Raw genomic sequence first — 27,997 nt, 5'->3', positions numbered from 1 at the left:
GGTATGTCTGTCACCATACACGCATCAGTGTGTGTGTGTGTGTGTGTGTTTGGATGGGACTGTGTGTGCAGTGTCTGAGGATGAGAGAGGAAGACCACCTTCCTTACCAACAGCGTGTATATACTGTAAATACATTATTCATTGCAATTCATTTCAAAAGTCACTGTTAATTTCTTACATAAGTTATTTACTGATCAGCATGTTACAAAGGACGAGAGTATAGCACAGACATCAGTGTAGGATCAGGATCAATATTAATATCGGTGTCTTAAATGAAAGATCAGAAGAAGACGTGATGCCAGCCGTCACAGAAGATGGAGTAGAACGTGTGCAGGGTGCAAGGTTGCCTGGAGGTTGCGGCCTATGCCAGCTGACATTGAGGAGCAAGAGGCGAAGCAGGCCGTCGACCCACGGAGACGTCGCCGGTCTATCGTGGGGCTGGCACAGGACATACTCACACTTACATTCACCTATGGGCAATTTACTCACGTACATTTCCATTTTATTCTACTCTATAATTCTACTCCACTACATTTAAGAGGGAAATATTATACTTCTTACACAACTACATTTGCAGATGTAGTGATGGTTGTCCTTCTGGAAGTTTCTCCCGTCTCCACACAGGATCTCTGGGGCTCAGCCAGTGAGCATCGGGTTCTTGATCACCTCTCTTACCGAGACCTTTCTCCCTTCATTACTCAGTTTGGCCTGGGCGCCAAATTCTGGCCACTGTGCTCTTGGGGAAGCTTCAATGCAGCAGAAAAGTTTTTGTAGCCTTCCTCAGATCTGTGCTTCGACACAATCCTGAAACAATTAAAGCATAAGGCTGCAGCATAACAAAAGTTTTTTTTTATTTTTTATGTTCCAAACATCATCAGACAAAACACTCTTTTGTTCGAGTTAAACTCCACGCCAGAGAGTTTTTGTCAACTCTCTTTCCAAAAAAAAGTCTTGAGTCCTCACTGCGGCGCTGAGTGCTGAAGCTTCAAAGCTCTGTCTGTCAGTTGGTTGACTAACGCAGCTAAAACACAATTTCCAAACTCACTGAAAGCCTGTTGTTGGTGTTGACAGACCACTTTCATGCCATTCCTGTATTCCTGTACTGGCGCACATACACATACACACACACACACACACACACACACACACACACACACACACACACACACACACACACACACACACACACACACACACACACACACACACACACAGTATGTTGCAATAAATAAATAAATCTAAGGGCTAAGGGCAAAAATTCCTCTAAATGTCTGTGTTGACCAGCATGTCAAACAACCTTTGCTTATGTTGTCTCCATCTGGGTTTTAGAAATGTATGTAGGATGTATTGTACTTTCTGAATCAGGTATCTACTGCTTGGCCTTAGTCCTTTAAATATGGACCTCTAGATCAGTGAGTCCCAACCTTCTGACACAGGTTAAATACTGTATATCTGTATGTGCTTTAAAGTCTCTATAAACCTCTCACGTATTCCATAATAAAACAACATCAAAGATCTACAGAAAAGAAAGAGAGGAATAAATAAAAGTTTGATCATTTGAGGGTAACAGTTCCTTCTTTGTAACAGTAATTAAACTCAAGGTCCACTTACTAGCTGGAGCTTTCATCTGCAGCTCATGTTTTACCTTAGCAGATGGAGATGAAAAACTCTGCCCTCTTTAGTGGTTGCTTGACTTTATAGATTGTTTTCCGGTAGCTGCCGGTAGCCTCTGAGCTGCAAAGTAAATTAAATGTTTAATTAGTAAAGAAGAAAAGACAGAAAACATCCTTTCATTCCTCATTCACTCTTCTGACAGTTTCTTTATCTGCAGAAACATGACAAAGTCGGTCTGTTACACTCAGGCAGCTTGTGCTGTTGGAAATGACAGCTAGCTTAGCTTGTCATAGCCTAGCCTGTTAGCTTAGCTTGACCTCTGCCTGCACTGTGGCTTCTCATCTGAACTGTTCATAAAGTCAGTCTAACATTTGATCATGTGATCATCGTTGACTGATCTATGTAAACTTGTCACCATAGAAACAGAGGATACATAATCTTCTAAATAAGATCCAGTACTTAAACAAATAGCACTTCACCGCTGGTACTTAAAAAAATACAAATTAATAAAGTAGAAAATTGTTAATACTGGAATTGTTCCGATCTCAAAGCTATTATTATATGTATTTTAGTTTTATTAAAAAATTTTTTTATATAATGAGATGAATGTAATATTGCTCTGTTTATCTTCAGCTCTGGATGCTAACAATCAAAGATTGAGATCAAAGCCGCGTCTGTCAGTCTGTTAAAAACCAAATACTCTGAGTCACTTAAATTATTATGTTAAACTTTCATCACTTCATCTGCAGCGGCACGCACAGCAGGCCGCCACAGTTTATCAAATTATATCATACTCTCAACAAACCACTTTGGATCTAAAAGTGGACTTCAAAGTTGAAGTGGGGATAATTTGGGCTTTTTCTGTCTCTTTTATTTCTGTCTTTATTCCCCCATCTGTACTTTCTTCCGTTGTTAATCTCGCTCTATCCTTCCAGTTTCCTTCCCCTTCTCTGATATTCTCCCTCTATTTTTTTATGGTGTCACTCACTTCTCTCCTTACCGCCTTTTACCACTTTGCTTTACTTTACTCTCTCCCTCTCGGCCCTCCTCCTTCTATCTCTCTCTCCATCTCCGTCTCCTGGTCTCTTTGACATGTCTCTGCGTTTCCTGTCTTTTGTGAAACCCTCCTCTCTGTCACATCTTGTTTTCCTCATTCTATCCTGTTTTAATCCCAGTTCCCGCCCCCCTCGTACAGCGGAGTCACGCTATTGGAGGAAATGGATGAATAGTGGCTGCTGAGTGACAGGTTATTCTGGGCAGACTGTGGAGGTAAACATAACGAGGTAATGGAGGTAAACGTCTGGTTGTTTGGTTGGGTGGTACACAAACAAAAGACCAGTAGGTTCTGCCTGGGCACCGATACAGTCTCAACTGTTGTGTGTAAGAAAACCAATAAAATTATATGAAGCTTGTCTCTATATTACTCAAATATCGATTCACCATGAATCACTTTGTTCATACCTCGACCTGCTTGAGAAGTCTGCAGCTGCGCAATTCCACAAGGACAAATCATGTTTTTGGTGCTGCTTTCAAGTTGCCTCGGGGGGGGAAACGGGAATTCCCATTTCCCCATAATATATGTACATATATTGAATTTCCATATATGAAATATATGTACATATAAAACAAAAACATATGTTAAAATTAGAAAGAAAACTATTAGAACATTTTTATATATTGACATACACTGTATGTTACACACACACACACACACACACACACACACACACACACACATCCATCCAAAAGCCTGTCAATATATGTTGATATTATATACAGCAGAGTCCAAGAGTCTGAGACACTTTCCCAGAGTGAGAAGAGAAATGTTTAAAATGAATGAGAAATTTATTAGAAAAACTTATATAAGCATATAAAATTTTTTAGGTGTATAATAATATATTGTTCACATGGTTGCAATAAGTTATGTAGGTTACCATGTAAAAATGTATTATTATTATTTTTCTAGTATATATGTATATCTGTACAAAATTTACTATTGGTATTTCATATATGTTATAAATACATATCTCCATATATCCACAGGATGTATATATGTGATAGTAATATATCCCCTTATAGGTGATATATATGGCAACATCACTCTGCTGTACACGTCATAAATTACATTTCTGTACATTTCTGTCACGTTCCGGCTGGATCATGTTTTCTAGGGAAAATGTTGTTACTCGTCTCTTCTGATATTTTCTGCCATGTTTGAGATTGTGTTAACAAAGTTCGGATAAATTAGGGTATCGTTAGACATCATTAGTCTCTGAGCATAAACGTTGCACTATACAATCATCCAGTATGTATGTTAATGTCGTTAGCAGGGAGACTAGCTGTTTTTGGACTTTCTCAAGGCATGTCTAAATAAATGTTCTCATAAACTGGCAACGATTTTCTCTACAAGACACTGAATAATTACTGTGATGTTTTACTCAGCTAAAAGAATTGAAAAAAAAGTAGCAACAGTACCACCAGCAGTTATTCTGAGTATTTGGGGTCCCTGCGACCTCTGACCTTTGCACTCTTCCTGTAATAAATGTAAATTTGAATTACATTCGGCAAATTTATTCACAATGTTATTTAAGATGTTTTAACTGAGAAGCAAAAGATTTATCTCTCAAATCATAGAATATAAATTGTCACAAAACTTAGAGACAAAAACAAAAATAGAGTATAATTAATTATGTCAATCTATTTCCTTGTAAATGAGACTGACATCAATATCCTGTCTGTGTCTCAAGGTGTTTGGCCCAATGGGACACACACGCACACACACAGGAAGTGTGTGAGGCCCTGTCAGTCTGGCAGAGTGGAAGACAATTCTACAGAGGGAATAGGAACGCTCTGTAATTTATTCACACTGTTGGCCAACACAAACCAACTGTACACAATCCTATCTGATCCAGACAAGTCTGTGATCCTACACACACACACACACACACACACACACACACACACCACACACACACACACACACACACACACACACACACACACACACACACACCTGCTCCGACTGTTGTTAATGACTTAAGATCTTCCACTCAGAATCAGTGAGTGACCCTGACGTGACTGCATCACATAATTTCTGCAGATTTATCGTCACCTCCACCACCAGCCTGGACTTTTATGTGTGCAGAGAAATAAAATCCAAAAATCACAAATGATCAAAAGACTGAATCCATGGACCCAACCCGACATGTATCTGACTTGGGTTCATAGTCTTTTGATGATTTTTGGATTTAATATTTTTTACATTATAAATAAATTGTAAAGTATAGTACTATAGTATAGTATGTTTTTTTTTTTAAAGAGAGAAATTGTGCTGGTGAAGTAAGAAACCCATAAAAGGCTTATGTTAAACCTCACCTCAATGTAATTACATCTTACAAAATGAGAAAGGAGGGAAGAAAGAAAGAAAGAAAGAAAGAAAGAAAGAAAGAAAGAAAGAAAGAAAGAAAGAAAGAAAGAAAGAAAGAAAGAAAAATATATACAGTGGAGGGGTTGCAGATATTTAAATGAATCTATCAGCTAAAGACACAAAGACATATAAAAATACATAAACCAAATCACTATTAGTTTACCCTGATTCCCATCTGAGGGCTTATTCATGCTTCTTTTAATTTTCTTTTAAAAACAGTAGGTGATGTGTCTACCAGGTAAATGTTCTGACCCTACGTCACATTATTTACCCATTCTGACATCTGATGTGAACGTTAACTTGTATCTGCAGGATTTCACACATTTTGCATGAATAAGCAGGTAAACAAGTGTTCCTAATTAAGTGCTAGGTGAGTGTAGATACGTGGAAACTGTGAAGGAAGCAACATGGGTACAACTTGCTCCAAACATCAAGTAGTAAGGTTTTCTCTCTGGGTGAGAAAATGAATCTTTTGCATGAATAATGGGTTAATGGTTTTCTCACTCATTAGTATTTACAGCATTTATTGCCTGGAAGCTGTCCACTGGACATAAAGGCATAAATCAATAAGATCAGGTTGAAAAGGGAGTGTATCGCTTTCCTCGATGGAGTGAATCTTTGAATTTTTAAAGGTGCCAGACAGAAACGATCCCGCTGTCACGTCTGGAATTGAAACAACTCAACAAGCCCCGGGGTCAGAGGTTACAGGATATAAGGTTGAATGGTGGAGAAAGGGATACAGGGAGAGAGAGAGGAGAGGGAGAGCGGGGAAGTAAGGAGAGACCTGTGGACCCTCTGGAGTGTTTATATAGTGGTGGTAGGATATCCTGCTACATGATGAAATCATTACAGACCTGTGTAGTCTGTAGCATGTGTGCGTGTGTGTGTGTGTGTGTGTGTGTGTGTGTGTGTGGTCAGAACCCTTTGTTGAGACAAACTGAAGTCAGTTAGCTGAGCTGCAGAGCTGCAGTGATCAGATGCTGACAACAAGAACACAAATAAAACCTGAAGAAAATATTCGGCTCATTTCATTTGCAAATTCGCGTTTTGAAGTGGGTTTATTTTGTGGATTCAATCAGTTGACCAACATTACAGACGTCAAACCACAAATCTGTGCTTCGCTGCGTTTGTGTGAGAAACACAAAATCCATTCCTATCTTTCACTTGTTATATATCATACCATCCGAAATGTTATTTCTATTCTTTAGTCTGAACTGTCCTTAAGGTCCAGGTCCTGAGTTGAAGATTGACACTGCTCTCATGTGTGTAAACTAAACATAAAGCTGCAGCCAGGAGGTCTGTTCAAAGCTTACAGCGCTAATCTTACTCATTAACATGTTATACAGAATTTCATTTTTTTTAATCTGCACAAAGCTGTAGTGTAAAAATAACATACTGTACTCCGACATGGTTTTACAGTCTTTGTGAGCCGCATCATTCTTGAGCATGTGCAGTGAGTCATCCCTGACTGTCTGACAAGCTCACAGTGACGCGTCTTTAGAGGTGTTTCTCTTACCTTTAGACAGAGCTAGGCTAGCTGTTTCCCTCCGCTTCCAGTCTTTATGCTAAGCTAAGCTAACCAGCAGCTGGCTGCAGCTTGATATCAGGCATGAGAGCCAATCACCTACTGTCAGCTAACTCTCAACAAGAAAGCAAATAACTGTATTTCCCAAAAATGTAGAACTGTTCCTTTAATATTGTGAGAAATGGCATTTCTGAACTTTAAAAAAAAGCTGCAAACTCTTCCTAATACCTCCTATGATCACGTGTCTCTATGTATAATCAAACTTGAATGTTTTTTCTGTTTGTAAATGAAACTCAAGCTGTAGAGGATTGTGGTGCTTGGGCAGAGAGGGTGAGAGATGGAAAGATTTCTTATGATGAAGACGAGAAATGGTGCAAATGATGTAAACAGAGACATGAAATATGATATAAACCTATATAAACACAATTTATATATTTTCCTTGTACAGATATAAAGACTGATACTTAAATAAAGCTCACATGAACAGGAAACATGCAATCTGGACCGGTGACATATTATGTAACACTCTCTACTATATACTTTGTTAGCATTAACGGCATAATAACCTACGTTATGTACATTTGTTGTGTTTTAAGATGTTGGTCAAGTGATTTTCATGCTTCGTGAACACAGTGTTTCCTTCCAGACACAGTTACTCTGACACACAACTTCTTTATCAACCGTCACATACATAAAAGCAGAAATATCATTTCCTGTGCTCCTGTGTTTTTCTTGCACCAAGTCGCGGAGTCTCTTTGAAGTCAGTGTTAATGTTCTCTGTCTAAAGTGCGTGTGAGTGTACAGTGTTGTTGGTCAGACAATGGCGGGCACACTCACACGTTTCCCCCTGTCATGTCTAGGAGGAAATTTTACATTTGTCACTCTAATGTCCATCTGTCTGTCTGTCTGTGTGTGTTTGTGTGTGTTGTCTTGCATAAAGCGATGAAGAGAGTGGAGAGATGTTGAAAAGCAGAGAGCTACAACTCATTCAACAATGAGCCGCACATCACCCAGAGGCTTACTCATACAAACATGGAGTGAGAGAGGAAACCAGAATGAATGGACTGATGAAAGAAAGCAAGAGAGAGATGCTGTGAGCGAAGGAATGTGTGAGGCAGTGAGTCCTGTGTGTTTGCAGGAACCTTAACGGCCCTTTGTTTTCCATTAATACTCATTTTACAGCCCGACTGATGCTTTTGTCTCTAAGCAGTGGTGGAAAGTAACTAAGTACACTTACTGTACTCAAGTACTGATCAATTAAAGGTACCATGACTCAGAATATTGTACTTTCTACTCAACTACACTTATGTAACAGCTGGAGTTACTTTGTAGATGAAGATTTGACCTAAAACAACATGTTAACAACATCTTACAAAAAAAGTAGTGTCTGGTAGGGGCCCTTTGTCGACTCACGTGTCAATAAGAGACTATAAATGTCCTGTTTGTGGCCCAGAGAAGAAAAAATAACAAAAATAAATGAGTGAATTATTATTATTTTTCTTTCCTACCCATAGATTGTAAATAAAGATGGAAATAGCCTCCATGATGTCACCCACAGGTTTCTGAAGAGCGGTTTTGAAGCTCAGAGTGAGCTGCTCCACTGTCGCCATCTTGGCAGTGTCTGACTCCGCCCCTAACTCCTAGCTAATCCAAAAATCAAAGAGAAGGGGGCGTGTGTGGAGCTGAGACTTCGGTGCATACTGGTTTGTGGCAGGCATACGCTCATCCACCGGTCACTCAACGGGGCCACGCCCTCAATTCTCCATAACTTTAGTCCCAAAGAAACATACAATTTATGCAGCTAACACAATCAGAAGTTGTTTTTTGTTTGAAAGTAGGGCGAACGCTCTTAATCTTAATTTTCACCTTCATCACACACACACACACACACACACACACACACACACACACACACACACACACACACACACACACACACACACACACACACACACACACAAAGGTCAGTGGCTGCGAGAGAAGAGCAACTGTAGATCCTCCTGCAGTCAGTCACTGCAGAGCTGAACATGATCCAAATCACTTTCATCACTAATAGAAGGGAAAGTCTAACAAAAACTGTTTTGACACATTGGTTTTGAACTAGTAGCTCCGGCTCAGGAAAATGTCAGTACACCAGTGTTATTGTAGGATCTCATCTGTCACTGCAGGGAGTCAAACTGCCAAAGACCACTAGACTGGAGTTTCCTGAATGGCTGGTCTTTCTTAGATTGTTTTACCACGGATGAAGACTCATTATAAACTGAAACTTATATGTTGATCTTTTATTGGGAACTTTAGGAAAATGTGAGTGTTTCTATGGGAGCGCAGTTGTTTTTTTGCTGGTACATATAGTTCTGGTACAAATACTTAAGATCGCCAGTTACTTTGTAAAGCACCGATACTGATATGTCTTCTGTCCCACCTTTGCACCAGCAATAAGCTTTAAATATATGTATGTATATACATTACTTTATGCAGAGTGACTGTGCACCACACTAAATGCAACATGGATTTTATTGCAATTTCACCACGATATGCAAACCATTATTAACACTTTACTTTAATTCCACTTATTTAGCTTTTAAAGGCAGGATATAAACATTTTATACTTGGTTTATAACATATTATAATGTAACTGAAAGCAGATATCAGTGTAACTATAATATTGTAAATGAATGAACACTTACACATGTCCTTATATCTGTGTATAACTACCTTAAAGTGAGTTATGAACCATTTATTAAGTGTGTATTCTGTTAATGAATGCTTAAAGTAAAGTGTTACCAGGTCATTTAAAAACTAAAGGAGATTAAAAAAAAAAGATTCAAAGTGTGTTGAAGTAGCAACAAAACATTTTTCCACTAGATGGTGCTGTATCTCTATTCTACATGTGCCATGAAACTTCACTTGTCTTATTGTCAATTTGTGTTTCCTGGAGAGGGTTGGGGTGGGGGGGGGGGCAGTTTCAACTCACATTAAAACAAACATGTACCACCTCTACACTAAAGGGTGTGTTGAGCGGCTTCACATTCACGTTTGCGAAGCTCTTGAAAACGATTCTGTTTCTAAAGTTAATGTGGTGGCATGAAGACACACATTCAGACAGCACACTCAATGCTTATCTCAATGATGTGGAGGACAAGTTTGAAATTTGTCTGTCCTGAAATGTCCTCAGGGAGGAATGCTAAACAACCAATCAGCCTCCAGAACATCAGATACGACCTTTAGTACTTTAGACGGACAAAGAGAAGTCAGACATGTCAGACACCGGAGGATAGATATTCAAAAGTCAGGTATAGCACCACCTGCCTCACCCTTCCTCACCCACGTCTTGCTCCTCTCATGTCCGCACACCCCCATCTTCCTATCCATCTAACCCAGACACCCCCTGTGCAGCCTTGCCCCAAATACTCCTTCAACCTTAAACTCTTCCAAATCTCCTTTATCGCAGAACCGTCCCTCCCCACCCCCAACCCCTTCAGCTCTGTCTTCAATCATCCACTGCTAAACAGATATTAGATATTTTAATTTCATGATAGCTGTTGGCACAGGTTCAGAGAAACAGCACTAATAACTTTTCTATTATGATTGCAATTAGTGAACGAAGGAGACGGGGATGTGTCGTCGTGTGTGTTTGCTGCTGCCTGTTTGACGAGCGTGTGTGAAAGTGTGTTAATGGTTCGACTGTTGAACCAGTGGTATGACACGGTATATCCAGTGTATTAGTGTGTCAGTCCTTCAGCTAAGCCTCCTCTCTGCAGGGGGGTTCACTCTTTATTTAGGTCATCAGCCCCTCTCCCTGTATATTTGAAAACACAGCAGTGGAGTGAGGGAGCCATGACTGTAGGAGGTGATGCGGCCTTGTCACGATCTAGTGTGTGAAATGGAGGACCGATGGACCGATGGGGGGGCGGGGGACGACTGACTGACCGCCGCTCAAGTGTAACATAGGCTATAAGAGTGCAAGCCACAGTAACATGACAAATTAAACAATATGCTTCGCTACTAATGATGGGAAGTGTCCTGAAGCAGTGACGGTTTTCAGCTCATTGGTTCATCAAAAGGCTCATTACTCGAAGCTTCTCTCAACAGAACTCACTAGCGACATCTACCGCTCCAATGAATGTGCAGCAGCCGAATCACTCGTGAACCTTTTAATAAAGAACAGCCCTGCTATCTGTTACCACTGTGCTTCTCATCGGACATTAAAAAATATTTATAATCTCATTAACAAAGTACGAACTTTCATCCAGAAATCCTCACTCAAAACCAACCAGTGACATTTCCCTCTGTCTTTGTCTGTCAACCCAACCACCTGAACCTGCTTCTGCTCGAGGTTTCTGCCCCTTAAAATGACGTTTTTCCTCGCCACTGTCACCATGTGTTTGCTGATGATGGGAATTGTTGGGTCCCTTTAAATAATGAAGAGGACAGTCTAGACTTGCTCTGTATAAAAAGTGTCCTGGGATAACTTCTGTCATGATTCAGTGGCTAACTGATTCTCAAAATCAAAATTAAGCTGGAAAAAGTGGACAAAAATATTATAACTAAACTGGAGTTAGGAAGACTAACTCTCAGAGGGGGGATTTCTGGAGACGCAGGGGCACAATGATGAAAAGGATGTAAAAGAATGAGAGGGAGGGATGATGCATCGAAACAGAAAGAGGAAAGAGGGTAGAAGGTTTGAATAAGACAGGAACAGAGATGCTGATGATAGAGATGTAGAGAGAGAGAGAGAGAGAGATGGGGAGATGATGCAGGCAGGCACAATATTATATAACAGTGTCAGGGGAAGAGGGGAGGGATGGAGAGAACAGAAGATGAGTGATGGAAGGATAGATAGAGGAGAGGACAGGCAGTGAAGCAGACTCCTCCCCTGCATGAACCTGATGAAGAGAACAAACTCACAGCCACGCCCTCTGGTCTGAGTCATCAAGAGCTGCTGCTGCAGACGTCCACAGAAAAGAGACTCAACTCAACACTCGACTCAACAGCTGCTTACTTTCATTTCACCACTTACCTGGAAGTCACGTTAGATTTATTATAACTAATCAATACTTGATAACAAGAAGTATTCTTCAATATTTTTGACCACATGAACTGAAAATCATCTGACCAAAGCTCTTTATAGATAGACGCATTACAGTATTAAAGCTGCATTAACCAATATTTTATATTAACAATAGATCAAATAATAATAATAATAATTTAGTTCCCTGCTCTCATAAAACTTTCCAGCTGCAGACAGCTGTTTTCAGTGCTACTGATTGGAATTTATTACATTTATGTAAATGCAGCATCAAATAAATGAAAACAAATCAATTAAAGCTGCTGCATGTGTGGTGGTTCAGGATGTGTGAAGAATGGTGAAATAAGCACTGGTCAAATAAGATTGGAGTCAGTTGTTTCTGTATGGATTTATTTAGATAATAAAATAAACAGCTGCTGCATCGAGTAGATGAACCTTCAAAAATCACTTTCCCATTTCCTTGAATTGGAAAGTGGTGCGAGATGGTCGAAAATATTTGGACTCCTCTGTATATGAAAAAAAAAGACATCTATCATTTTGCAGTGTGTGTTTGTTTACTGTGTTTTTGGGGCTTGTGTGCTGTACACAGTACGTGATATTTGAGAGATTATAAACAAACCCACCAAATCAAATGGGAGCCATAATCCCAGATAATCCTATAGAAACCTCTGCCTCTCCAACAGCCAGTCCATCATCTGGCTAGCTAGCTTTATCAGACAGCACCTTAGACAGCCATTCAGTCAGTCAGCTAACCAGCCGGTCTATTGTTCATTTTAATGTCTCAATTCACAATGAAGCAACAATCTAACTACTGGAAGAAGTACAACAGAGTTTAATAGTTGAGAAAATGCATCTGCAGAATCTCCAATATTGGGACACATTTTCCCGTCAAAAACCATCTTCAACACAAGGTGGTCCACAGGAAATTATTATAATCATAAAAGTATAAATTATTTAAACTTGAAGATTATTGAGGGTAAAAATGATTTACAATGATGTGGAGTACATACAAATACCAGTTAAAAGAGAACATCCAAGGTATTTATGCCGAGTGATGTTTCTAATATTTAAATGAATAAAACCTAAACCTTTCCTGTATTTAAAACTTGAAGGACTAAAAACAGGATGTGAAGAAGACACAGACATTGAGGTAGTTACAGGTGGTGGATGGGATAGAGGGAGGTTGACCTTGTTGCAGTTGGACCTATAGTGGTAATTGGGGAGTGCCTAAAACCCAAACTATGCATAAACCGTCATGTGGTGAATGCTTTACAGGAAAACAGATAATCAATGTTCGTGTTCAATGTTCAAAGACAAGAGAGGGGAGCCTACCTGATTAGGATGCAGGTGATCTTGCTTGAAGAGGTCTGATCTCTTGCAAGAGATGGTGAAACTGTCCACACAGGGGATCCCTCCGTTACAGCTGTAGTCCCTCAGCCAGATGTGCAGTTGCCATAACCGGGAGAACTTCACATCGAGGGAAGTGGACCTGAGATAAGGTGAGGCAGGTGAAATCTTTTTTTAAGCTTCTCTGACTGCTGTATCTTAAATTCATTGGAGCCTACTTGCATTGCACCTGCGGTGACGTTGCAGTTGTGGGATGGCGTTGTTAATGTCCTCAACAAGAGCATCTGGGTGGCAGGAGGTGAGGCACTTGTTGATATACACTTGTCGGACCATGCATGACCCAACATCCCTCGACAGCTGCCTCGTTAGAGGACTTGGAGTGAGCACCATTGGGGGAAAGATGCTTGGCCACCGGGCAGGAGCGACGTGCAGCAGCGGCATGTTTTCCCTGGGTAGACTAACCTGGCGGGGCAGACGAGGCTGGAGGCGGGCCGCGGGAGGGTCACAGAGGGCGAGCCCCGCACTCCAGAACATGGCGCGGAAATGTATTCTCAAACTGGATGGTCTCAGAGTTGTTGTTTTGCCGACCCTCGCTCTTCACCTGGGACAGGAGCATGAGATGTCCTTATCCTGGGCGGTGGGGATGGAAGACAACGGGATGCAATTAGAGCTCTTCCTTCTTCCTCGTCTCCTCACCTTAACCGGCGAATATCATCGAATAACCGTGAGTAGGAAGACAACTCCCACACATAGCCACAGTTTGTCAGGTCAACACTCAGGCTACCAGGCTAAGGATAGTCTGTGGCAGTCGCAGTGTCAGTTGTAGGTCAAACAAACGCTTAAAATCCACAGTTAAGGAAAGTTGGATATTGTTTTAAGTCCCACAGAAAAAGAGGATTAGTCCTTGTTAAAATCCGCAGTGAAGGAATCGTTGTAGCCGGAAGTTACAGGCTAATAACAAATTAAGCTAGCACCTGACAAGGGTCGACTAAAAAAAATAAAAAATCCAGACTTTCCATGGCTAAAAAGTTGTACTCGTGTGTAAAAAGACCAGACCACAAAAAGTGAAAAGGAAAAAAAAAAAATAATAATTTAAAACTAAAAAACTGTCAAGTCGTGATAGAGCTTGTCGTTAGATGGCGTACAAAACGCCACGCATGCGCAGTCAATAACCAAAAAGTAAACAAGGCAGTCGAACTGAGGGAAACTTGTTGGAACAAAAAGGGGATTTAAGGTCCTGTATCCCAGAATTTATGGTACTTTGATTGTATCATGTTGTTTGGGTTTTTGTTTGGTGCTTTTATCCATTCTATTGCTGACTTTCATGTATTTTTAAAGGGTGAGATATTCAGGAAAAGGCATTTTAAATCAGCTTAGGCTATGAACAGTGGTGGAAAGTAAATAAGTCAATTTACTCAAGTAGGCTACTTTGCTTGAATACAAATTTTAGAGCCTTGAGTATTTCCATTTTATGCTACTTTATACTTCAATGACATTTCTACGGGAAATATTGTTCTTTCTACTTCACTACATTTTCAAATCCCCCAATATCTCACCAAAAATCAATGAAGTCAAAAAACTATTTGTGTATTAGATATTTTAGATATTTTTTAAACTCGATTTTTCACGCAGGACTTCTTTTTTTTTTTTACATTGTTGTATTGGTGCTTTTACTAAAATAAATGATCTCAATACTTCTTCCACCACTAGTTATGAATTCTTATTATAATTATACAACGTATTACTGTAATTCTTAAATAGAAAATAAAGATATCTCATGGAATCCAGTGGACATTACAGACTGTGTCCATGTGGTCCAAAAGTCAGAAAAAGTGGTCATTCTGTTCATTAATTTGTCTTTATACTGTATAAAAACTATTGGATATGCACCTTTGTACTCTTTGCATTATCTGGTTAGATGCTAAACTGCATTTCATTACACTGATTCTTACTGTGTGCCACGACAATTAAGTTGAATCTAACCTAGTTCATGAACATGATGATAATCCCGTGCACAGCTGTACGGTTGTTCATCTGCCAGGCTGCTGATCTGGAGCAGAAAGATTCATACAGTAGAAATTCCAGCACACACAAGGGGTGTCTAAGATGTCATACATGATTACAAATATGAAAAACGAACTGCACATTTCGCCTAGCATCTTCCTACGGCTTGGTCATCACATGATCAGCAACAGCTCTATACTTTTAAAGATTATTGTGGCTCTCAATAGCCTGTGGTCAATTGCAGACACAGACATTTACATTTCTAAATTTATAATGTACATATAATTTAGTATGTACAATTGAAATTGATATACATAGTAAGTAAGAATACAACCCATATCACCCATAAATAAATAAAAATAAATAAAAATATAGGAAACTGAAAATACAATGATATGAAAATATAAGAGCCAATAATTTTTGCTATAAAATTGGCAAAATACAGATATTGACGAGTTATTACTTAAGTGTTATTACACAGAACACATTAAGAAAACCAATTTAGTCTGTCAGGAAATTCATGGTAACTATAAATGCGGTCATTGTACACATTGTGCAAATACAAATACATACAAGAGACGAGAGATAACATTGGCTTTGGTTTCCACAGCTGTAGACAGCTCTTGGCGAGTAAAGGAATGAAGTTTGATGCTGAAATGGGTTATCTATGGTGCAGGGTGGCAGGTTATCAATGAATATTTAATCATGTTTGTTTTGTCATTTTGATATTTAGTTTTGTGTTAGCTTGCATTGAAGTCATTTGGGTTTCAAACTTTGTTATTTTTATTTTTGTACACCATTTCATGTTAAATCTTGGGTCCATGTTGGAGATACACGTCCTGATTTTACCTTGTTAATCCTTAGATTTTTTAAAAATGGGTTTTACAAATCCAAAAGTAAATCAAGTGCAACGTTCAGGTTTACGGCAGCACTTGAAGGCATCACCAGTCCAGCTGCCTGCCTGCAGATTCAGAATCTTTTTTTTTTTACTCCGGCCTCTGATTGGCTGAGCCGCTTCTTGAGGGGGCGGGACCTTGTGTCTGAGTGCTGGCATCAGTCTGCTTTGCAAGCAAGGAAAGGTGGAGAAATTTTCAGCATCACACACTCTTGACTATCACATACACACACACCACACACACACACCTATATATATATATATAGGTATACACACTCAGCGAGAGAAACGGGACACGTCGAAACGGTGAGTAGAGTGTGTCATTTTACAATTTATATCTGATTTATGACGTGTCATCGCGTGATTATCGTTGTTTACTGTATCCTCGCGCTGCGCCATCATCTCCTGGCGGTTATAAATGAATGATGAAATTCATGTTATATTGATTGAATTATATTAGCTCCAGTGCTGCATGGATACGGGCCTTGTATTTAGCTCCTTCCATGATGGTGGACGGGCAGTTGAGGCGTTGTTGTGCACGGTGTTTCCCATCACAGTGATTGAGGGTAGTGGTGGGCGTGTGAGCTGGGATTTCTCTTGTCTCATGCAGAGGTCCGTGTATTCGTGTCTCTTTGTTATGGTGGTGCCGCAGTCGGGATGGTAGGCTACACCTCTCCTGCTGAGGAATCACCAGACTCCAGTATCCCACAAATATCCCTATAATATTCCTGCATGAGCTCACCATGCTCCTCGTTGCATCCAATGGCCTTTTAAACTTAGCATCTTTAAGCTTCATATTCCTATATGAGACTACAGTGACCTATGATTTTTAGTGATGTCTCTGTAGCAGGCCTGTGTACTGTACAATAGGAGTATATTATATTGAAGGCAGACAGGTGCAGCTCCACAGCTAAGGCCTTGTTATATAAAGCTTTTTTCCCTCATGTTAAAGAGCCTATACACCAGTTTTAGGAAGAGACTGTTATCTTCTATAGGAACTAAGTATACCATTATACAATAATACCCCACCCCCCTACCAGCCCACTCTACACACACATATACACACAGCCACACACACACACACTGCATCCTCTGTCTCTGTGGATTAGTACACATTGTTCTATCAATGCTCATGTCTTTCTCTCTCTGGCGGTTCCAGTCTTCAGTCTATTTCACATGTGAAATTGGATGTGTGTAGTGTTCGAGGGTAATTAATGAGCTGTAGATTCATCAATGAATCGACAAACATGCTGCAGGAATACTATCGGAGGATGGACATTTTAATTTCCCTTAAAGTAGAACTAGCGCTAAACTTTGAGTAAACATTGTCGTATCTGCTCGTCCCAAACACCTGACCGACGCTGCATGATGCAACACAGAGAGATTTTCAGCCAAGACACATGGCCGCACCATTACATAAAGTGGACACGTTCTCTTTGTGCTACATCGAATACATATTTCTTTAAAATTAAACTACATAGGTTCAGTATATTGGGAAAGTTCGGGGCGTCTGGAGGAGAATATATAACATAATGTTGCGATGTTTTGAGTCGGTGGGCACTGTTGCATCCTGCAGGGTTGAAGAGGTCACGGTCATCTTCTCTGACACTCTATGTTTGTGTTTCTTTTCGTGGTTGTTTGGCATTTGCTGCCGTTCCGGCTCTGCCTACCTGCTGCTTTTTCACTGTCACTCATATGTCACATCGTGTAAAATCAAAAGATCCTCTTGTGTTTGAAGTATTTATCTTTTGATATAACGACAAGGCAAAAACGAGGCGTAATCAGTATGTGATGGTTGGAAATTAAAATTTCACATGACATATTTGGTGATAGATAGTTTTATTACCTCAAAATTAATTATTTAATACTACACATGTAAGTGTTATATATCATAGGTTTATATGGTGTTATTTTTCTGGGAGGCGTTAGCAGCTAGTACAGCAGATTAGCCATTAACTGTAGGGTTGTTGGTTCAAATCCTTGGCTACTCGCAGCCACATGTCACAGTGTCCTTGAACAAGACGCTGAACGCTGAAGAAGAACATTTTAATTATGTCTTTGTTTGAAAAAAAACACTGTAGGTTTGTCTTTTGTTTTTTCGTCAGTGACAATATAGAGAGATTTTGATATAATTTTTTATTTTAGATTTATAGTTACCTCTTTTCTCATCAACGATATTGTATGGAAGTTTAGTCACAGGTCAGACGTCAGTTTTGTGTCGTCAGCGTCTTTGTCTTTGTCATGAGAAAAGAGGGTGATAAAATACCTTTTGTCCTTTCGTTAACAAAATGAACACCACTTCTGACATCTCTGGATTCTCTGATATCTTTAGATGATATAGAAAAGTGAAGAAAATGCTTGGTGAATGCAGTTTTCTGTTAACTGTCTGAGTTCTTTTTTGAATCGTTTATGAAACTGTATAATAATAATGGCCTGCTAATTAACGGTTCCCAGTGTCTAATTACAACCTTTTGTGTTAGCTGTAAACTACAGCAGCCTTCTCTCTCTAGCAGCATGTATTTTAAATGAAATGTTTTTGTGTAGTGACAGATGAGTGATGGACAGGCTTGTCAGAGACACAGGCAGCCAGTAATAAAATATAATATATAGAGAGGGAAAGAAAGAAAAAGAAAGAAAGAAAGAGGAAAATAAAAGAAGAAGATATACCAAGAAAGAGAGTGATGCAGTAATAAATGAATGAAGAGACACTTGGGAACAAAGAATTTACATAAGTGCATTTAGCAGCTTTTCATATGCAGAGGGACTTGAAAATGCAAAAGTAGAATAGACTTATTTTTACAACCAACACACACTACAACTACACACTTCAAGTTTTTGTGTAAATATTATAATGTGCACCAAATGATAAACTTCAGATTTATTAGACTGGAATCATCAAAACCACACGCGATAATTCTGGAATGGAAAATTTGCATGCTAACATTTGAAAAAGTTAGCATGCTAATGTTTCCTAAAGTGCCGTGTAAACCGACAAAATGTGAATTGAGCAAAAGGCTGCTATTGTAGAGCTGTGTCAAGCAAACCGAGTATGAAATGGACTGAGATGGCCAATGGCCTGGACAGTGGGAGCAGATACACTAGAACATCCATATCACAAGGTATTAGGAACCAGAGATGGTGTGATCACATAGAAAAAGAGACCGACTGTGTGATGCCAAGGACTTCAAGCAGGGAGCTATATGGATTATGAGAGATGTTCTAAAGCATGCTCGTTGTGATGATGATGATGATGATGCCGACATCATTTCTGCTTTATGGGGATTGGTGGGATTACATGCAATCCCTCCCAGATTACCAGCCAAGTAGGCAGGAAGTCAGGCTAGCAGTCATCCAACCAGATATGGTTAACGTTTTCAGTCGCTCTGCCGGGCAGTGAGCCATTCAGAGGCAGTTATCTACCCAGGCAACCAATGAAACGGTCAAGGTAGTCACCCGGCAGGCCAGACATTCACTAAGCACAACAATGTCGGTGATGATCAGCTACTTCTACGGGAAATGCGAAGTAAAGTGAATGTGCTAATTGTATGATTGGCACCATCTTAACTAAGGTAGTGAATTAAGATGTCACGCCTAAGAGTGATGATGAAAACCCTGTGTGTAGTATTTGAAAACATCTTACATCTGACCTGAATGGGAGGAAAGCAGTTTTTAGACTGCTTCAGTTTTCACAGAAAGTGGCTCATTTTCCTATAGACAAAAGCTTATTATAAATAGAAATGATTAATACTGAAATAAAAGAATAAATGAAAAGATGCTGTAATCACGTAGTAAGTTCAACACACATCGCAGACTCCTCATTTGAGGTAGTATGTCAAATGTTTGCATTCCCTTTCTAACGTTTGATAAAGTAGAATAAATTTCTCCTTGAGTGGAACAGAGATTTAATCAAATGTCTATGAGTAATGTGTAAATGGTCGCTTGTGGTGATGAAGCCCTCACCCACCTCTGCGGTTCCTTCGCCTCTGCAGAGACTTTTAGCCTGTTTTAGCTTATTGTTTTGGTTTCGCCGTCCAGCGATCTACTGTTACTGTTCCGTCTCATGGTTTACGGCAACCTCATCTCAAGCCACTGCAAAAACCACAACCCTGGTGGACCCAGTACATGCTACCTGCCCTGCACCAAACATCAATGGACAGTTAGCAAACATCGTAGGGTATTTCCAATGTTTAATACCCAAAGGTAAAAAGGTAGCACACACACACAGAGCTTCAGGATAAAGGTGACTAATCTCAATTTTATCACTTTATTGCGGCCATGGTAACATTTTGGCCCCGTGGCCTTCATCAGAGCACGGAGGAAATGTTTCCATAGTGAATTTTAGAAAAAGAGCTACTTGAATTCTCATGTGCAATACCCTCATCCACTGTAACAGCAACCACTCAAACCATTTTAAACAAACACTGGCTCTCGCTGTATGATTTTTTGAAGTCTAAATACAATCAGCAGAAGTAAAAAGCTAATATTAGGCAATAAACCAACTACGCCACAGTCACATGACTTCGACGTCACCACCACTAAACTTCCGACTTCTCTTCTCACAAAGTTAGTAACAGTTTGTATAAACACAATGAGGCTGTAAAGGTGGACTGGAGAGTATGTTGGTTTTCATGTTTGATGTTTAATGTCCCTGGCAACCTCTAGTATCATTTATACGCTTGTTAGCAACCGGCCTTTTTTGACAGATGTAAAAGCTTAAAGAAATTGTGACTGGGGTATTTACTGACTTATTTTATGTCGTAGCATTAAACGTGAAAATTCTGCCATCTTAACCAAAAACTGAGTCAAAAATCCCAGAGACTTCGGGATGAGGGAACTGGAAGCACTGAAATGCATCTAATTTCTGGTAAATGATGAATGTGAGTGTGTACTATCTTATAACTTTTGGGTATTCAACGTTGGAATTGCGTGACTTTGGTTTAACACCACACCATCCTTTCAAAGATCTAACTAAGGTGGAGCATAGAGCCAGATGTTGGAGTTGGTGGAGACCAAAACAGATCATAAAAAGATGAATGTTGGACTTAAATTCATCAGGTCACAGGAAACACAAATGTTGCTCTGTGTGTACGCAGGATGCGTAAAAGCCACGCTGTGTTTTCAGCTTGTTCTGCTTTATTTAACATATCTTTAAAAATCTTTAAAAAACTTTAACATTTTAAGATACATGGATCCATTTTGATAACTTACACATCAGATGTTTACTCAGATGTGGAGCACAGGTATCTTTTTACCTCAAACAACAAGATCTAACTCCATTGGATGATGACGGATTCAGCTGCCACTTTCTGTATTTTGATTTGAAAATTTCAGCATCTGAGCGCTGGAAATAAGCAATGATGCTTCAGACGCTGGAGACAAAAACAAGAGGTTAACTATTACCGAGGTAATAGTCTCACCCCTGGTCGTGAAGACACAGCGGAGGATTAAACATTTCATTGATTCAATATTGTCTTTTAAGTGTGTGAAGGCTGTGAAGTCGGCTTCACACTGTGCTGATGAGAGTATAGGGATCGAAGCTGTTGCACCAGTGATTCTCGAGAACTCTCTTCAAAAGACTATCAGTGTACTTAATGTGCAATAATAATATTTTGATTCATTATTGATGACCTTAGAGAATTATGTAAGATATGAGATGTTTTTTAGAAGCCAATTTTATTGCCACAGTGGGATTTAAGGGCCTGAAATCAAACATTGTCTGATAAAATAAATCGTCACAGAAAAAATTATTCTGCGTATTCAAAGCGGCATAATCCTGAAACAACATCATTTTATGAACTATTGTACCCAACTATTATCTATATCACTTCCTAAATACATTTGTTTTCAGTATTTTTGTTCATATCAGTAACCAGCAAATTGATGAGGATGTTAGACCAGTCGGACTTCAACCTGTTCCTCCTGTAGCTGTTTCACCAGCTTTGCCATGGTGGCCATTAAGGCTCTCGTATTGCTTTGCAAGACAAACCTCCTCCCTGACTGAATTTAAACATAATAAGCTGTCTGTACGACCGCAGTGTTTCAGATTTGGGCTTTACCAATAATGCTTCAAATAGGCACATTACCCAGAAACACACTTTGAGTGAACCATCTGGGACATGAGTGGTTGGTGTTCCCAGGTGCTTACAGGGATAGTTTGGGTTATTTGACGTGGGGTTGTATGAGGTCGTCATGCACAGTCAGTGAGTATTCATTCATCCATTCATCCATTCATAAATTAATTAATTCATTAATTAGCCCTACCACTTATCCTTTTTTAGGGTGGCACGGGGTGGAAGCTGATCCCAGCTGACATTGTGTGAGGCTGGGTTAAAGGTACAAGTTTATAACATATAGAGACTAACAACCATTCACAGCAAACTCCACACAAAGGCTCTGGCTGACGAACCCTGAACATTGTTGCTGTGAGGCGACGGTGCCGACCACTGTGCCACTGTGCCAGCCAATCACGTGTCCAAGTGCTAAACAAAGACGATTTACTTGAGGTTCTTGAAGATCAAGTTCACTTGGGAGAATTTCAGAGGAAGTCGTCCGAGCCTCAACTTGGAAGTTTACAGAAAACCAACTCACAGTCTTTACTCTTTGATTCTCACAACCCACTGGAGAACAAGCCGTTCTCTTATAAGAAGCAGTTTAACCATCAAATACCAACAATTACATTAAAATCAACCTCTTAGTCGACCGGGCTGTATAGTGGAGATGCATTGAGTGGACACCAGAAGTCTCTCTCCCCTGCTGAGAGTGCTGCTGAGGCTGAGATTCAGATGAAAGCTGACATCATATGGTACAGTAGAGCGCGGGAGGATGGCCGCTTGTCTCCCTCATCTTGATCGTCCTTGTGCTGAGAGCTTCCATCAGTGTGTGTTTGTGGTTTGAGACACGCAAAGGTCTCTTCTGTCCTGCTGATCGCAGAGGCTGAGTTTCAGATCTGACCTGACATCAGACATTACAGTAGTGTGAGGGGGGGATAAGTACAAATTATCCCATTCTGTCAACTTTCTTTAATGCATTTTAATATTGTTTTACGGCCTTTTATTGCATGCATTGCTGCCACATTGTCTTTCTTGATACTGCCACTAGGGGCACAGAAACAAGAGGAGAAGAACTACTTGATGTGGTAGATTTCTGATATTTGAGTCACTATCCCTGAAATAAGAAGGGTAGATAGAAAGATGTACATGCACATTTTTTATAAATACTTTAAATTAATGGAGCAGATGGAAAGAAAATGCAGAGAAAAGTCTTCAACTGTGGGCTAAATGATCAATCTTCAGTGATTTATTTTTAGAATTAAACTCTAATTAAATTAGATTAAACTCCTAATGTATCCAGTTGAGATAATCACTCATTTCTACATGTCACATTAAAACATACAGTACTACGAGAGCTGAGGACTAGAGAGACTGGAGGGTCTTGGACAAGACGATTGGATGGATTTGCGCTTTTACACCGGAAACAAATAGCGATCTCCCGTCCGAAGGTGCTGTATTTTGTTGGCCTATCCATCCATCCTTACCTCCTCTCAATGCAACTCTATACAAGTCCCTTGACACAGTTACATTCATACAAACCAGGGACAACACACTGATGTCATTTTCCTGTAAGTCTCTACAAACTGACTCACAATTTGTCACTGTATACAACATCCTGAAACACAATGAGAGGAGCTGATGGACAAACCTTTATTGAAACGTATTTATAAAGACAGATGTAGCACTGAGTGTTTGTTGCAAAGGAGTGCTGATGTCCTGAGCTCAGATAAGAGGATCTGCAGGGGACAGCTGCACAGCCAGGCTGCAGGATCACAAAACATATAGATTTGCAAGAAGCAACACAGGAAACATATAGGGGGGAAAAAGAGAGACGAAAACTGTAAAAAAAAAAAAAAAGATTTTAACCATATATAGAGCTGATAAATAAATACGTTTATAAAATATTCATATTTTATAAAATTCAATTCAGTTCTCCAAATATTTATTTTTTTAAATATTTTTTTTATATGGAAAATCAAACTCATGAGCGTTACACTGACCATGGACCTGGTTGTTTTTTTCTGTTGACAATAAAGTTAATTCAACCCAGACGATCACATCCTCAACAACACTGACAAAAGGAAAAAGAAAGAAAATGTGGTAAAATATGGCCGAAGATGGTCTGAAGTTCATTTTTATATGACAGCACAGTCAAGCCTACGGTTTTAACCGCAACATGTAAAACCCAGTAATATCAAGGCCAGCTCTCTGCAGTTTATACCAGATCTTTTGACTGCAGCCATGAGGGAAATCAGGCTGCAGACAGCCGACTAGAATTTCTGACATGCCACCAGAAATCCATCTGATCGTCAGACTGCCAGGTCGCTGATCTTTCAGGCAATCAATCAGGCGCAATTAATGCGTCATGACCCCCTTTTAAACAGGAAGTAATCTGGCAGAGGTTGAGCCCCGTTCTAAAATTAGTGGGCACAAATAATTTGGGGCTAAAATGTGGCCTAATCCATACAGTGTCTGCCCGGCTTTAAGTATCGCAATCTGTATCGGGAGAGACGAAACCAGATCGGTGCGTCTCCGTTTTGATGCTATGTGTAAGTGTGTATGTGCATGTATGTGTGTGTTGTGTGAGCTGTCAGCAGTAATCTAAACTGCTGCTCATCAGAGACACTGTGCGTGTGTGTGTGTGTGTGTGTGTGTGTGTGTGTGTGTGTGTGTGTGTGTGTGTCGGTGCGAGGAAATGCTGAGTCACCATGACAACTGGCCGGGCAGCCATGACAGGATTTTGTTAACACGTTAGATGCAATAAATGTGAAAAATGGAAAACGTGGCTCCGGCCTGTGCTGTGTGTTTCCCCTTCAGTGTTTCAACACATGAGGAGGATTGTTTTTTCTCATGTCACCACCATCATATAAACTACTCACATTGTCTCATCGCGCTGGATCCCTGCCGTCAGAATCATGTCTTTGTTGTATAGAGAGTGTTTATTAACATGAAAACAAAGAGGGAACTCGTATAATAATTGAAACAGATTTGACGATCACTTTCAGAGTCAACATCTCTGAACTTGCTAATGGACTAGCAGACATTGTTCCTCTGTCTAGATTGTTAGCTCCTAACTAAATCAGGCTACTCATTTATCATCTGCGTCTGCTGGCCTTAGATGTCCACTAACACCTTGACAGGACAGTCTGTCATTTTGGGAAGTTTGAGTAACTCAGCAATAGCCTTCTATCCAAACATAATGATGAAATTAATATTGATCTTCCCATCTGAGTGAGAGTAAGACAGCCAAGAAAAATGGTTTCCAAAAATGGTGACGTGTTCCTTTAGAGCTGGAGTAAGCATTGATTCTATTTGTTATGATAACAGTGAAGCTATCACCAAGCTAATGGGTTGAGAAACATGAGCAGTCAGATAATCTTATTTAAAAGAGGAAATAAAAAAACAATCTTGAAAGATATTACCCAAATTATCTGTTGTAAACATCCATCACAGTTTATATACCTACTTTCTGGTTTACAGCCTGTGTCTGTAACTCTAAGTCTCATTGCTTGCGTTTTAAAGAAGCTATTTGCAAGTTTTGCTATTGCTAAATAGCTAACGTTAGCATTAACAACTTTTTGTTTACCAGTCTAGAAGAAACGTTGTGAGTTCAGCATCAAACTTCATTCCTTTACTCACCAACAGCTGTCTCCAGAGGTGGAAACAAACACCAATGTTAACGCTTGTCTCTGTCAAGTCTTTTCTTCAACTGAAGTTAGCACACTAACTAGCTAGCCGCAGCCAATCTGGTCACTTTCCCATAGCGACAAACTTTAGCCTCCAGTCCACCCTGAAGACGAAGCGCTGCTTAGAGGGCGTATTATAACCTCTTGTCTATTAAATACTATTAAATATTTGGCCTATATTGAAACATAAAGTTTAGACTTACTCTGTCACAACATTGTCAAGCAAAACCTGCCATTTGTAAGTTTTGCTACTTTAGCATTAAGAGCTGTTTACTTACCAGTCTTGCCAAGAGCTTCAGTCATCATTGCATTTACAAGAGGTTATGATTTGCTCTCTGAGTGGCGCTACGTCTTCGGGGCGGACTGGACCCTACAGTGACTCGTAGGCTATCGGAAAGTGACTGGACAGGCCGACTGGGTCGGAGCTTGCTGGTTAGCATGCTAACTTCAGTAGAAGAAAACAACAAGACAACAAAACAAGAGCTAATATTGGCGTAGCTGAAAACAGCTCTCGGCGTCTAAAGGAATGAAATTTGATGCTGAACTCGCAACATATCTTCTAGACTGGTAGGTAAACAGGTGGTAATGCTAACATTAGCTACGTAGCAATAGCAAAACTTACAAATAGCTCCTTTAAACTGGTTTTCATTGGCCAAATGGAGATTCAGTTTAAGTCTTATGCTTCTGGAAATACAGCTGATTTAGTGCCAAATTATTATCTCTTGCTGCATGTCAACCACCTTTTATTCACGATAGCATGACTGGTCACTCAAGCCAAATTTATTATCACATGAGATACACTATGATCGTCTCCTTTTTCTTTGGTCTTCAGTGATTTCTGCAGGATGACAAGAGTTTCTCTGTTGTCTTGTTTGGTGTCTGTCTAGTTCTTGAACTGTGCGTGAACCCTTCCCTGGGCTGGACAGTGTAACTGAAAGCTGCAGTGTTAGCCACTCTCTGTTCTTCATGTGAAGTCAGAACTGCTGAGAAACTGAAGTAGTGATGTGCTTCTCTGTCTGTCAGGCCACCAGGCTGCTCGCACATTAATTTATCATGATTATACTGAGCTGAAAAAGAGTCACAGCCACTTTACATAATACAGCCCTCCTAAAATCTGCCTGACACGAACATATAAAGTGTCACAATATAAAGCAAGATGTTTTATGATTATTTGACAAAATAAACTAGAAACCAGTTTTATATATGTTGTGGGAACCAAGCAGAGATTTATGGTTTTGAACCGAGATGAATGCAGGAGGGAGCAGGTTCCCGGGGTCACTGACCTCTCCATTCACTGCTGTAGCATCATTAGCACAGACATACAGCAGATATTGTGCTGTGACTCATCACTGAACTGCACTGACCTGCGGCTGTAGAGCTAACGTGCATCATACTGTGGAGTTTTCTGTTGGATATGGACTGTGTTAAGTTTGTTTTTGTTTTTTTAACTTTAAAAAGAAATTTAAGTTTTCTGCTCATTTTATTACAGGTACAAATAAAAAATTGATTGCTCTAATTATCAGCTAAATTGTATTACAAGCATTATTTCTACAGACTTTAATGGTGCAGTGAAGTTGCACAAAAAAAAGCAGTGTGTGTGTGTGTGTGTGTGTGTGTGTGTGTGTGGTTGCGTGAGAGCTCTCAGTGTTTTGGAGGGTGAGACGATTACGTAGCAGACGGTTGGTTTCAGAGAGGGAGAGGTGGTGGATGTTGGAGCAGGGGATTGTGGGTACAGAGATAGTTTTTAATCCCTCAGTGCAACAGCTGTCGTGCCCAACAACCCCTCATCTTCATCATCATCATCTCTCTCTCTCTCTCTGACACACACACACACACACACACACACACACAGATAGACACACAGCCTTTTACTAACCACCATTTACATCATAATGTTTCTGTGCGTCATTGACATTATAAACTTATCATGTTAAAGTTGTGTTCTGTGTGAAAGCGCTGCACCAGTTCTTCTTGCAGCAGGTCGATTTCAGTTGGAATGATCGTTTTACTTTCACTGAAAACTTTCAGAAATGATGACAATGTGATTTTTGTTGGTCTCGCACCAAACAAACATGTTCCCTCACATCTGTAGGCCGGGGCGTCTTATGGTGCTAACAATGCACGACTATGTGACAAAGAAAAGAAAAATGCAGCTCCTGCGATTTGGATATTGCACTTGGTCATATTGCAACTTCAATTACATTTTGATTTTCATTATTGATTAGTCTGCCGATGTGTGTCTGAGAGAGAGAGAGAAAGAACCAGTTGTGTATGAGAGCATATCTTGAGAGAGCGAGTTCAAGCAGGAAGTTGATAAGTGGAGGATTGTGGGAAACTGAGTCCATGTGAAGGCATGTGAAGTCAGAAATATAGACGGATTCCCACAGTTTTAACAAACAATGTGACGATGTGGGTTTATT

At 39.9% G+C, this 27,997-nt stretch overlaps 1 protein-coding gene and 1 long non-coding RNA gene across 5 annotated transcripts in view; one reads left to right on the top strand and one right to left on the bottom strand.

Moving 5' to 3' along the window:
- Window positions 1-212: 212 nt before the first annotated feature.
- Window positions 213-13,097, bottom strand: LOC130179230 (uncharacterized). The gene is made up of 3 exons (XR_008829257.1): window positions 12,928-13,097; window positions 1,646-1,734; window positions 213-804 (listed from the first exon to the last, which is right to left on the bottom strand). It is a non-coding gene; the product is annotated as an uncharacterized LOC130179230 (long non-coding RNA).
- A 2,894-nt stretch (window positions 13,098-15,991) lies between these two features.
- The window catches only part of LOC130179076 (microtubule-associated protein 4-like), an 87,279-nt gene continuing 75,273 nt past the window's right edge, over window positions 15,992-27,997 (top strand). For all 4 annotated transcript variants that reach the window (XM_056391817.1, XM_056391816.1, XM_056391815.1 and 1 more), the window contains exon 1: window positions 15,992-16,147. The gene's annotated coding sequence lies outside the window, so the exon portion shown is untranslated. The remainder of the gene's footprint in view (window positions 16,148-27,997) is intronic.

The sequence above is a fragment of the Seriola aureovittata genome, chromosome 12 (assembly GCF_021018895.1).
Source record: "Seriola aureovittata isolate HTS-2021-v1 ecotype China chromosome 12, ASM2101889v1, whole genome shotgun sequence".
Lineage (NCBI taxonomy): Eukaryota > Metazoa > Chordata > Actinopteri > Carangiformes > Carangidae > Seriola > Seriola aureovittata.
The sequence above is the reverse complement of the archived record's forward strand: the minus strand, read 5'-3'. Positions and strand labels throughout refer to the sequence as shown.